The sequence below is a fragment of the Oryctolagus cuniculus genome, chromosome 1 (genome assembly GCF_964237555.1).
Source record: "Oryctolagus cuniculus chromosome 1, mOryCun1.1, whole genome shotgun sequence".
Taxonomy (NCBI): domain Eukaryota; kingdom Metazoa; phylum Chordata; class Mammalia; order Lagomorpha; family Leporidae; genus Oryctolagus; species Oryctolagus cuniculus.
In genome coordinates this window covers 208,254,581-208,266,213 of record NC_091432.1, presented here as the reverse complement: position 1 = coordinate 208,266,213, position 11,633 = coordinate 208,254,581, and the positions used below count along the sequence as shown (strand labels likewise).

The 11,633-nt window shown below is 40.6% G+C and overlaps 1 pseudogene; it reads left to right on the top strand.

Annotated features, from left to right (window-relative positions):
- The first annotated feature begins 11,353 nt into the window (after nt 1–11,353).
- LOC138847721 (U2 spliceosomal RNA) lies at nt 11,354–11,432 on the top strand (annotated as a pseudogene).
- The last annotated feature ends 201 nt before the right edge of the window (nt 11,433–11,633 follow it).

The window sequence follows — 11,633 nt, the reverse complement described above, 5'->3', positions numbered from 1 at the left end:
CTCAGCATGTGTCCAGACCACCCACACTACTCGGGGAGGAGGGTTACCACCATGGCTCTTCCACAATTTTATTCTGAGAGTGTGCTCTCTCTCCATTTTTTTTTTTTTTTTTGACAGGCAGAGTTAGACAGTGATATAGACAGAGAGAAAGGTCGGTCTTCCTTCCATTGGTTCACCCCCAAATTGGCTGCTACAGCCAGTGCTGTGCCAATCTGAAGCCAGGAGCCAAGTGCTTCATTCTGGTCTCCCATGTGGGTGCAGGGGCCGAAGCACTGGGGCCATACTCCATTGCCCTCCCGTGCCACAGCAGAGAGCTGGACTGGAAGAGAAGCAGCAGGACTAGAACCCGATGCCCATATGGGATGCTGGCACCACAGGTGGAGGATTAACCAAGTGAGCCAAGGCGCCTGCCCCTCTCTCCTTTTTAAATATTAATTTTGCCCCATATAAGCCAGGCTGTCCTGTCTCTATTCTGCCATCTTGGAACCTCCAGTATCTAGACTTTAAAATGTTAATATTTTATGATCTAACAACCTCACTCTAAGAACTATTTCCAGGGAAATACATTTATAAAAGATAGAACACCAGGTACAGATAGTTACATAGCAACATTACTGTGGTAACCTAAAGTTATAAATAACATGTCTGAAATGATGTTGGAATAACAATTGCAAATTTATTATCATCATCAGTATCATAGTTTTGGATATTAATATTAGTATAGAATAATAATTATTATAATTTAAAGTGCTATGAGTAAAGAATAAATTCAATAATAAGCTTAATGGCTCTAAAATGTCAATTATGGATGAAATGAAATTTATAACAATGAACCAACAACTCTTCCATGTGTGCAAATGGCTACACAGATGGCAGATTGCCAGAGACTAGAGCTGGTTTGGATTTCATTAGAATTGCTTAACAAAGGAAATTCTTCCAGAGAGAATTACAAATGGTTGTCCTGGTGCTAGAAATTCTAATAATGTCAAGTTACCAACCAGTGGCCAATGGATATGCCTAAATTAAGATGCCAGGACTTTCCCTCATGACCTATTATACTAGCTAATTGGGCACATTTGAAAGGACAATGAACCCTACAGAATGACAAAGAAGGAAAATCTAGTCGTTTCAAATGGGAGCAGAATATATGTGTCACAGCCCCATTGTTATGCATAAAAATACCCCCAAAAAATTACTTAAAATATTTCATCAAAACTAGGAACTAAAGTCTCTTAACTTTTTTCAAATCCTGAATTAAGACAATCTATTACTTTAACATAACTATTGAACGTCCATTATGTGCTAAAGTCTCCATCAGGATCTTCCTAAGTGATATTTCATTTAATCCTCATAATAGTTTTACACATTTATTCAAGTAATAACAATATGGTAACTATTATTTTCACATTGTTGGTATGAAAGATGATACTCAAAACATTAGATATAACACTTAATGTAAGAGTAATTATATACTAAACGTATTGAACTCAGATTTGCCTGATGCCAAAGCTCTGACTGCTAGTTCATATTGTTCCTCAGATGAATGGATACCCCCTTCTCATTCCATTTAGTAATTTGGCAAATATGGGGGACTGCTCAGATCTCCCTTGGAGAAATCTTTTATTTCCTACTTTGATGAATACAAACCTGTATATTTGGCACCTACAAAATCTCTTGTATCATTCTAGTCAAGGGCACTCCTTGGTGGAAATTTCCTAGTCAATGATTGAGCACAGTGTGGATAGAAGGGCTCAGAATTACTGCCCAACCTTTGATTCCTCTAATAGGCAGATCTGCCCATGAGGCTGGTCAAGACTTTTCCAGCTCTACAATACTTTCCCTGATCAACCATATTTCTGTCCTCTTCATCTGTGACAGACATCTGAGAAGTAAAGGATGAGAGTGGATAATGAATACAAAGAAAATAGAATTATCTGGCTGTTATTAAGTTGCCCTGCTTCTCTACAAAAAGAAAATTTCCAAAAACTGAGGATGTTTAACAATAGAAAGACAATTTCAAAGGAAAACTTCCTAATGGGTACAGCTTCAAATGCCACAGCTATTCATGCATCTGTATTGAAGGAAAAGTGGTCTGAAACTATATAAATAAATTAGAGGGACCAATGATCCAGATGTCTGGTCATGGAAGTAAAAGAGACTGAAAAACCAAAGAAAAGAAGTCTGAAATCAAGGAATGTTGCAGTAGGATGAAATAATGCTTAGCCAAAAAGTATGAAAGTTCTTTTCATCACATACTAGCATCCACCAGAAAGTATATACCACAAAATACACAAAAATCAATGAACAACCATATAGACAAAAGGACTTAGCCCCTCGACATTATGAAGTCAAATTGATTCTCTGATATGGCACTATTTCTTTTGGAGGTACCAACTGGCTGCTTGGTGGTAAGATGTCTACAAATAAGCATCTCTTATCATAGTAGGGTTAGTGTTTCGTTATCATAGATCCAGGCACTTATTCTTGTAAATTTTCCTTTCTTGTCCAAAGAACCACTAACTTAAGGTTCACAGAGTGTCTGAACCATAGTTATAGAATATCAACAACATAATATCCAACCATGAGACTCACTTCACAGGAAAGGAGATAAATAGTGGATCCATGACCATGAAATCCACTGGTCACATTACATACTGTAACAATAAAAGCAACTGATCTGATGAAAAAATTTAATGGTATTATGAAGGAACTCCGTAAGTACTATTTCATAGGTAGTGTTCTATTAGAATGTGCAGCCAACTTTCAGGATCCACTATATGCACTGAAAAAGCAACTTCCATATAGCCCTATATCCCCAGTAGGAAGACTACAGCTGTCTAGAAACTAAGTGGTAAAATCAAGGACAGGCTCTCTTACTATCATTCCCAATGATCCACTGATGGAATTGAGCTTCTTGACCCCACAATTTTGGATTCTATAAGGTTGAAAGTCCTGAATCCAAAGTGGAAGAGGACAACCTTTGAGAAGGAGAAGTTTCAAAGGTCCCACTAGAATATAAGCTATAATTTTTGCCCGAACACTGTAGATTCCTCACCTCCAGGGACCAGCAAGCAAGAGGAGTCACATTTTTGGCAATATTTGACTCTGTTCAGCATGTACATATAGAGTTGTTGTTAAATAATAGAATCAGAGGAAAATAAATGTGTAAGTCAGGTGATTCATTTAGGCATCTGATGTAGTCCTTTGTCTAATTGTGTTTGTGAATGTGTAAAGGATGCTACAACAGTCTAAGAAGGATATGTTTTCTAGGGGCTCACATATATATTCCCAATAAGAGTTTACATTATCCCATGTGTTAAGTTACCTAGATCAGGAGAGGTAATACTGAAAGCTAGTAGAGCTTAGAATGCATAGGAAAGAAAGACAATGAGACCAGCTGTGGTCCAGGTACTAGCTACAATGACAAGAGCAGTACTGATCCCTGTAGCCTTCCTCTTGTAAGTTTTCCCTCAGGAAGAGATAAAAACTGGAACCCAGCAGGACTACAAGATATACTTCCCTGTCGCTCCCCCTCTTCGTGGAGGAACGACACAGGACCCTGCGCTGTTCTTTCGTCTGCTCGGCCTTCCCCGGGTTTGCTGCTGGTTCTTCCCGGGTTGGCTACTATCCCTTCCACCTCCGTGGAAGGGCAGTTCCCCCTGGCCGCATTCCCCACTTCTGCAGGGGAGCGGCACACCGCCGGCCGGCTCTCTTCGGGGGCTGCACGGGTTCCCTTAGATGTTCCCCATAGATGTTCCCGGTGCATGCCGTCTCTCTCCTCCTTTATAGTCCTCCTCCGCCAATCCCAACTCGGCTGCCCACACGCCGAGTACGCTGCTCTCCTCCAATCAGGAGCAAGTCCTACAGTTTATTAGTTGAACTGGAGGCAGCTGTGCGGAAGCTGTTTACTTCTCTCCCAACGCCATATTGGGGGAGAGCAGATGCATAGAATAAGTCTTAATTCGAGTAACTTAGTCTAGTCCGGATTGCTCCCCACAGATCCCCCTTTCTTTTTATTTTTGGCGTTGATACGCGCCTGTCTTCGGTGTCCCGCGGCACACACTCTGCTCTACTTGCTAGAGTTGCCACAGGCTCTTACAAGTCCTAACAATCAGGAAAACCGAATACGGGTCCTCTCTTCGCCATTGTGAGGAGGTTTTTAGGCGCTGATGCGTGCCTGTGTTCGGTGCCCTGCAGCGCATGCTCTGCTCTGCCTGCAGGGGACTTACAAGACCTATCAGGCAAACCGAATCCAAGCCTTCTCATTGCCTTATTGTGGGGGAGACTTATTAGTGTTGGTTCGTGCCTATCTTCGGTGACCTGCAGCTCATACTCTGGTCGAGCTTTGCTGGTGCTTACCGCCTTAAATCAGGCAGACCGAATCCAAGCCTCCTAATTGTTGCATTGTGGGGAAGCTTTACTGATGTTAATTCGTGCCTGTCTTCGGTGACCTGCGGCTATCCGCCCAGGTGCTCATCGCCTCACTAATCGGGCAGACCGAATCCAAGCCTTCTAATTGGCATGTTGAGGGGAGGCCTTATTTTTCTCTATTTCTCTATCTCCGGGCATTCCTATTTCTCCCACTTTACTTCTATCTGCCAACATTCCCATTTCTCTCACTCCACTTCCAAACTTCTGTTTCTTATCCCCGCAGCTTTCCGGCACCTCGCCGCTTCAGCCCGCGCGCCTCTCTCATCTGCGCAGCTTCCCGGCTTTGCGCGGCTCGGCTTCGCGCGCTCCGCGGTCTCCACACTTAACCCTTTCGCGTCTGAACCACGGCCTACGCCAGCGTTCCCTATCTATTCACGCCCCGTGCTCTCTCTGCACGCGGCGGCTTCCGCGAGTAACACAGCGTAGCTTGCGTCTCCACCACTAGCATTCAATCCAAGTTCCCCGGGCTAGCCTGGCGAATTCAACCCAGCGTACGTCTCCGCCCCACGATTTGGCTTCCCGTCCTTTGCTCCCCGGGCTAATCAGACGGATCCCAATCTGGCTTACGTCTCAGCTTCTGGTTTCAACTTTTCGCCCCCTATTCCCGAGCTAACTTGAGAACCCCAAAGTGGCTTTCGTGTCCGCCTTGGCCTGCCCCCCGCGGCTTCAATTTCCCTAACACTTTTCTCTACCCGGTATGTTTCCCTAAGTTTTCCTCCAACGATATTCCTCCCTCATTTCTCCTGGCCTCTCCCCACAGTCCGCATCCGAGTCTGTTTGTTCTAGCCTTCACTTTCGCTTTCGACCTTAGAGATTTCTCCCAGCTTCCCCCCGTAGTCCGTATCCGAGTCTATGCCTAGGCTTTCAATAGCTTCTTCCGGCACCCTTTTCGTCCGGCTTTTCCCTAGGCTGTTTGCTAGTCTCTCTCTCCGGTAATTTCCCAGTTCTTCCCGTTTCTTCCCTCCTAAGTTTCCTATCCGTCCTGGGTTTCCTATCCGAGCTAGGTTTCCTATCCGAGTCACGGCACCATTATGTCGCTCCCCCTCTTCGTGGGGGAACGACACTGAACCCTGCCTAGGCTTCATATCCGAGTCACGGCACCATTATGTCGCTCCCCCTCTTCGTGGAGGAACGACACAGGACCCTGCGCTGTTCTTTCGTCTGCTCGGCCTTCCCCGGGTTTGCTGCTGGTTCTTCCCGGGTTGGCTACTATCCCTTCCACCTCCGTGGAAGGGCAGTTCCCCCTGGCCGCATTCCCCACTTCCGCAGGGGAGCGGCACACCGCCGGCCGGCTCTCTTCGGGGGCTGCACGGGTTCCCTTAGATGTTCCCCATAGATGTTCCCGGTGCATGCCGTCTCTCTCCTCCTTTATAGTCCTCCTCCGCCAATCCCAACTTGGCTGCCCACACGCCGAGTACGCTGCTCTCCTCCAATCAGGAGCAAGTCCTACAGTTTATTAGTTGAACTGGAGGCAGCTGTGCGGAAGCTGTTTACTTCTCTCCCAACGCCATATTGGGGGAGAGCAGATGCATAGAATAAGTCTTAATTCGAGTAACTTAGTCTAGTCCGGATTGCTCCCCACACTTCCCTGTACACCAGAGAGATAGTGGGTGTTGGTCATTTTTGTCCAATATGGGGGTCCCTGCTCACCATGTAATTTCATGAAACATTCCATTGGTTAACTGAATAATTTTCAGATCTGAATCTCAATCTGAAGCATCACCTGTCAGCATCCCCCTGCCATTATTTTAGAGATAAATCTCTATGGCAATAGAAGACTTTCCACGTTTCTCCAAATTAAGTCTATTTGGTCTTAATACACAAAGGGCATGAAAGTTTATTTAGCACAAGTTTGTGCCAGTGTTTCATTATTAACAATATCATTCCACATAGATCTATTACTAGGTATTTCATTTACCATCTCAATGCAGTAAACATCGAATTGCACCAAACAAAAATAAGCCCAACAATTCAGCTGTAATTTAGATTAATAAAACTTTAACTTAAATATTGTAACATTATTTGATTACTTGTGTTGTTGTAACTATATATAAGTAGATAACAAATAATCAAACTGGAAAAATCTAATGGGACTTCAGGAAGATAGTAATTAATTGTCTTAGCTGACATCTGGCTATGTTTGGGCATGAGGACATGGAGAGGTCAGTGACTTTTTTAAAGCAAAATTTTATTAACGGATGTTACTTTGATTTTCAGTATTCTTATCAGTTAGCTGGATTACTAGCTGGACTCTCAGAACAGCTATACTTATTATAACCTTCATTTTCCTGGTGAGTTTTGAGGCACAATTTAGTAAATGATAGAACTTATCAGGATTAAAAATCCTGACAGAATACATAGTTGTATCTGTTAACCATTATGTTATGCTAAACATTAGGGGGTAAGTCTTTAAATGAAAGAGGTAGGACTTGGGTAGCGTTCAACCATTTTGGTATCTCACTATTAAAAATGGGTAATTGAAGGTGGCAGCCATATTTACAACATTATCAGAACTTTGGGATAAGAGTTGCACTGATAGTTCATTGAATTTGCAGAAGCAGACAGGAGCATACATATTATAGGTAAAAATCTGTATTGTGAAGATTAAATCTATACTGAATTCAGAAATAAATATGCAGATTTTATATTTAAAAAAATAGAATGGGCCAGCGCCGCAGGTCACTAGGCTAATCCTCTGCCTGTGGCGCCGGCACTCCAGGTTCTAGTCCTGGTTGGGGCGCCAGAATCTGTCCCGGCTGCTCCTCTTCCAGTCCAGTTCTCTGCTGTGGCCCGGGAGGGCAGTGGAGGATGGCCCAAGTGCTTGGGCCCTGCACCCGCATGGGAGACCAGGAGAAGCACCTGGCTCCTGGCTTTGGATCGGCACAGCATGCCAGCCATAGCAGCCATTTAGGGGGGTGAACCAACAGAAGGAAGACCTTTCTCTCTCTCTCTCTCTCTCTCTCTCTCACTAACTCTGCCTGTCAAAAAAAAAATAGAATGAAGAAATGAATGGTCCTCTCCAAAATAACAATTTTTTTTAAGTTGAGCAGAATTATGTCAAAATTACCAAGAGGCAATGTAGAGGGACAATGGGCAAGCAGAAACTTGAGAAATTGAATTATTTCTGGATCACATTATCACATGAGAACTGTAAGTTTTTCATTTTTTTTGGGTGGTGGTGGGGTGCTGGTGTCACTCCACAGCTCTTAATTTAACAGTGGGAAACCACAGCCTGAAGGTAGCAGATAATGGTGCCCAAGGCAAAAAAGCAGCTGAATATTTAAGGGGATAATCCTGGACGCAAGGGAATCTCAATGGGGACAACATCTAAAATATGCATATAAGCTCTGCTAAAATAACTTGCAAGATATTAAATTATGCATGACTATGGAAGAACCCAGGGATCCTGGCATTGAAGAAAAAAACTAGAGGAAATTTTGCCCTTGAAAAGTGGAATAGTTCCCAGTCAGATGTTAAAGTATGCTATGTGACTAACTAATCTTGATTTCCAACCCCTACCCATCATAGCAGCTGGAAGTGAAAGCCTTAGCATTTTGTTCTATCAGGGATTTGCGGAATGCCTGGAAATTCAGGGAAGCATTGAAATAAAATAATAAAGAAAGTGAGGTGATGGGTATACAATTAAGTTGGTTGTGGTTATCATATGTGTGTGTTAACCTGATGTTCCACATTGAATACATCCAATTTTTATTAATTATATACCTCAATAAAACTGACAAAGAAAATTAAAGAGGAAGTATATAAGCTTCCTGTGACTGCATTAACCCAGCCATGACAAACTTGATGGCTTGAAATTACACTTATTCTCTCACAGTTCCAAAAGTCAGAAGTTCAACATCAGCTTCACCAAGCAGAGATCAAGGTGTTGGCAGGGCCACGCTCCCCCAAATGCTTGTGGAAGACGTCTGCTCCTCACCTCTTCTAGCTCCTGGGGCTACATTTCTTGGCCCAGGTTCCTTCCTTTATCTTCAAAGCCAACAGTTTAGCATCTTGCTATCTGTGTCTCTGCTTCCTTTATCACATCATCTTCTCCTCTATGTGTGGCTTGTCAGATCTCCTCTGATTATCTTTTACCAGAATACATGTGACAAATTTAGGACCTAATAATATAGCCCAGGGTAGTTCCTTCTCTTAAGATCATTAACTTAATGACACATTTTTCCATTTAAGTTCATATGTACAGGTTATATGGAGTAAGATGTGACTGTATCATTAGGGGTGAATTTTAAAGTCTACAACAAAAGTTAATACACAAAGTCTGAGTATTAAAAATTCTAGGAAGGAATGTGGCTCACAGTCAAGAAAAATGCAGTCAATAGATGCTGAGAATGAGAGGGCTCAGATCCCAGCATTAACAGATAAGCAGAATATTGACAGAGAAGTGGAAACTATACAAAATGAATCAAATAGAAATTAAGTAAATAACTAAAATGAAAACAATTACTAAATAGGCTCAATAGCAGATGTGAGAAAACAGAAAAATGATTGAATTTAGTATACTTCTTGGTTAGTAAAGATTGTCTCATTCAGAAGAAAAGAAAGTTATACAAAATGAATAGATTCAAAAATCCATTTGACAATATAAATCTTACACATGGAAAGATTTAGAAAAAAAAAAGATGCCCAAAAGAAGGAACTGAAAAGTAGTTGAAGAAATAATAGCCCTTAAACCTCCCAAATACTGTGGAAAACATTAACTTATAGAGCCAAAGGTTCAATAAACTTCAAATAAAATAAACACAAAGAGAACTACACACAGATATATTATATACAAGCTGCTGAATGGCAACACTGAGAAAGTCCTGACAGCAAAAAGAAACAAATTATTCATTACAATCACAGAATCATAATACAATCAATGATTTTCTGCTCATCAGAAACAAAGGAAGCAAGCAGTCACTGGGATGGTATATTTAAAGTACTGAAAGAAGAAAGTCAACTAAATATCCCGTATCAATAGAAGCATTTTTTAAAGATTTGGGCAAGATAAAATTTTCAGTTTCAAGCTCAAACACAACTGAAACAACTCAAACCACCAGATATGCACTATGAAAAATGATAGAGCATGTTCTTCAGGCTGAAGAGACGTGAAACCAGGCAATAACTAGAACCTTAAGACAAAATGAAGAAAATTGAGGAATTATAAGGAAAGAAAGAAAATTGTAAATAGGCTGGTAAATGAAAATGATTCCACTTACATTAGCATAGTAACCAGTACTTAGGAATAAAAAAAATAAAATGCATGTATGACATTGCATTGAAAATGAAAAAAAAATATTGCTCAGAGGAATTAAAGAGACCTAAATTAGTAGATACAGAGGTATTCCATGTTTGTGGATTTTTAAAACTGCATGTTAAGCTGCTAATTCTCCCTTAATTCCACAATAGATTTAGTGTAATCCCAATACAAATAACAAAAAAATTACCAAAAGATTTATTTTTGTAGAAATTGTTGATGAGCAACTTGATATGTTATCCCTCTTAGTATTTTTTTGTTGGTTCTACTTAATACTTTTGGTTGAATACTATAATCAATACACAATTCTTCTTAAGAGCTAAAACTTAACTGAAAAGTAATCACTGTTAAATATAAGAGTGGGAATAAGAGAGGGAAGAGATGTGCAATTCGGGACATGCTCAAGCTGACTTACCTCAAATGGTAGAGTTAGAAACATACCAGGGAATTCCAATTCAATCCCATCAAGGTGGCATGTACCAATGCCATCTCACTAGTCCCAGTGATCAATTTCTGTTCACAATTGATCATAATGATAGGACTAAGAGTCAAAGGAATTGCTTAAACAAGACTAGTGTCTGCAAATACTAGCTGATAGAATAAAAAAGGGAGAGAATGATCCAACATGGGAAGTGAGATACACAGCAGACCCATAGAATGGCAAATGTCCTAAATAGAACTCTGGCCTCAGAATCAGCCCTTAAGGCATGTGGATCTGGCTGAAAAGCCCATGAGAGTATTTCAGGCATGGAAAGCCAAGACACTCTGGAAAAAAAAAAAAAAAAAAAAAAAAACCTAAATGAAAGATCTCCGCAAGTGAGATCCCAGTGGAAAGAACGGGTCATCAAAGAAGGAGGTACCTTTCTCTGAAGGGAGGAAAGAACTTCCACTTTGACCATGGCCTTGTCTAAAAATTATCAGAGTCAGTGAACTCAGGGGGCTTCCATATCCTTGGCAGCTCATGACAAGAGCCTAGGGTGATTACTGATTCCATAAACAAGAGTGTCAATTTGTTAAGTCAACAACAGGAGTCACTGTGCACTTACTCCTCATGTAGGATTTCTGTCCTTAGTGTGCTATACATTGAGATTTAATGCTATACCTAGTACTCAAACAGTATTTTTCACTTTATGTTTCTGTGTGGGAGCAAACTGTTGAAATCTTTACTTAATGTATGCTAAACTGATCTTCTGTATAGAAAGAGAAACGAAAATGAATCTTGATGTGAATGGAAGGGGAGAGGGAGGGGGAAAGGGGAGGGCTGCGGGTGGGAGTGACATTATGGGGGGAGGAAGCCATTGTAATCCATAAGCTGTACTTTGGAAATTTATATTCATTAAATAAAAGTTAAAAAAAAAAGCACTTTATACTTTGTGTATCTGTGTGGGTGCAAACTGTTGAAATCTTTACTTAGTATATACCAAGCTGATGTTTTTATATAAAGATAATTGAAAATGAATCTTGATATGAATGGGATGGGAGAGGGAGTGGGAGATGGGATGGTTGTGGGTGGGAGGAAGGTTATGGGGGGAAAAGCCGCTATAATCCAAAAGTTATACTTTTGAAATTTATATTTATTAAATACAAGTTTAAAAAATATATGTTTTAAATGTAACATTAAAGCAAATGAATGAATTTAAAAAAAAAGAAAGAAATTGAAGTTTGATCACTTCTCAGCCTTTTGGCTAAGATCAAGTGTAGAAATTGAAGTTTAATTATAAATTTTCTATGAAAATGACCCCAATCATAGAAAGATTAAAAAGAAAAACAGAATTGAAGGAATTTTAACTTGTTATGGTTACAATAATTAAGACAATGTGCCTTGAGTATAAAGATAGTATATATATACTTGTTAATAGAATTGATTTGTCAGGAGCTTATAAGAACTCATTATTTACATGGTATAGATGATTAATATAGTTTTCACAATAAATGTATATCTTTC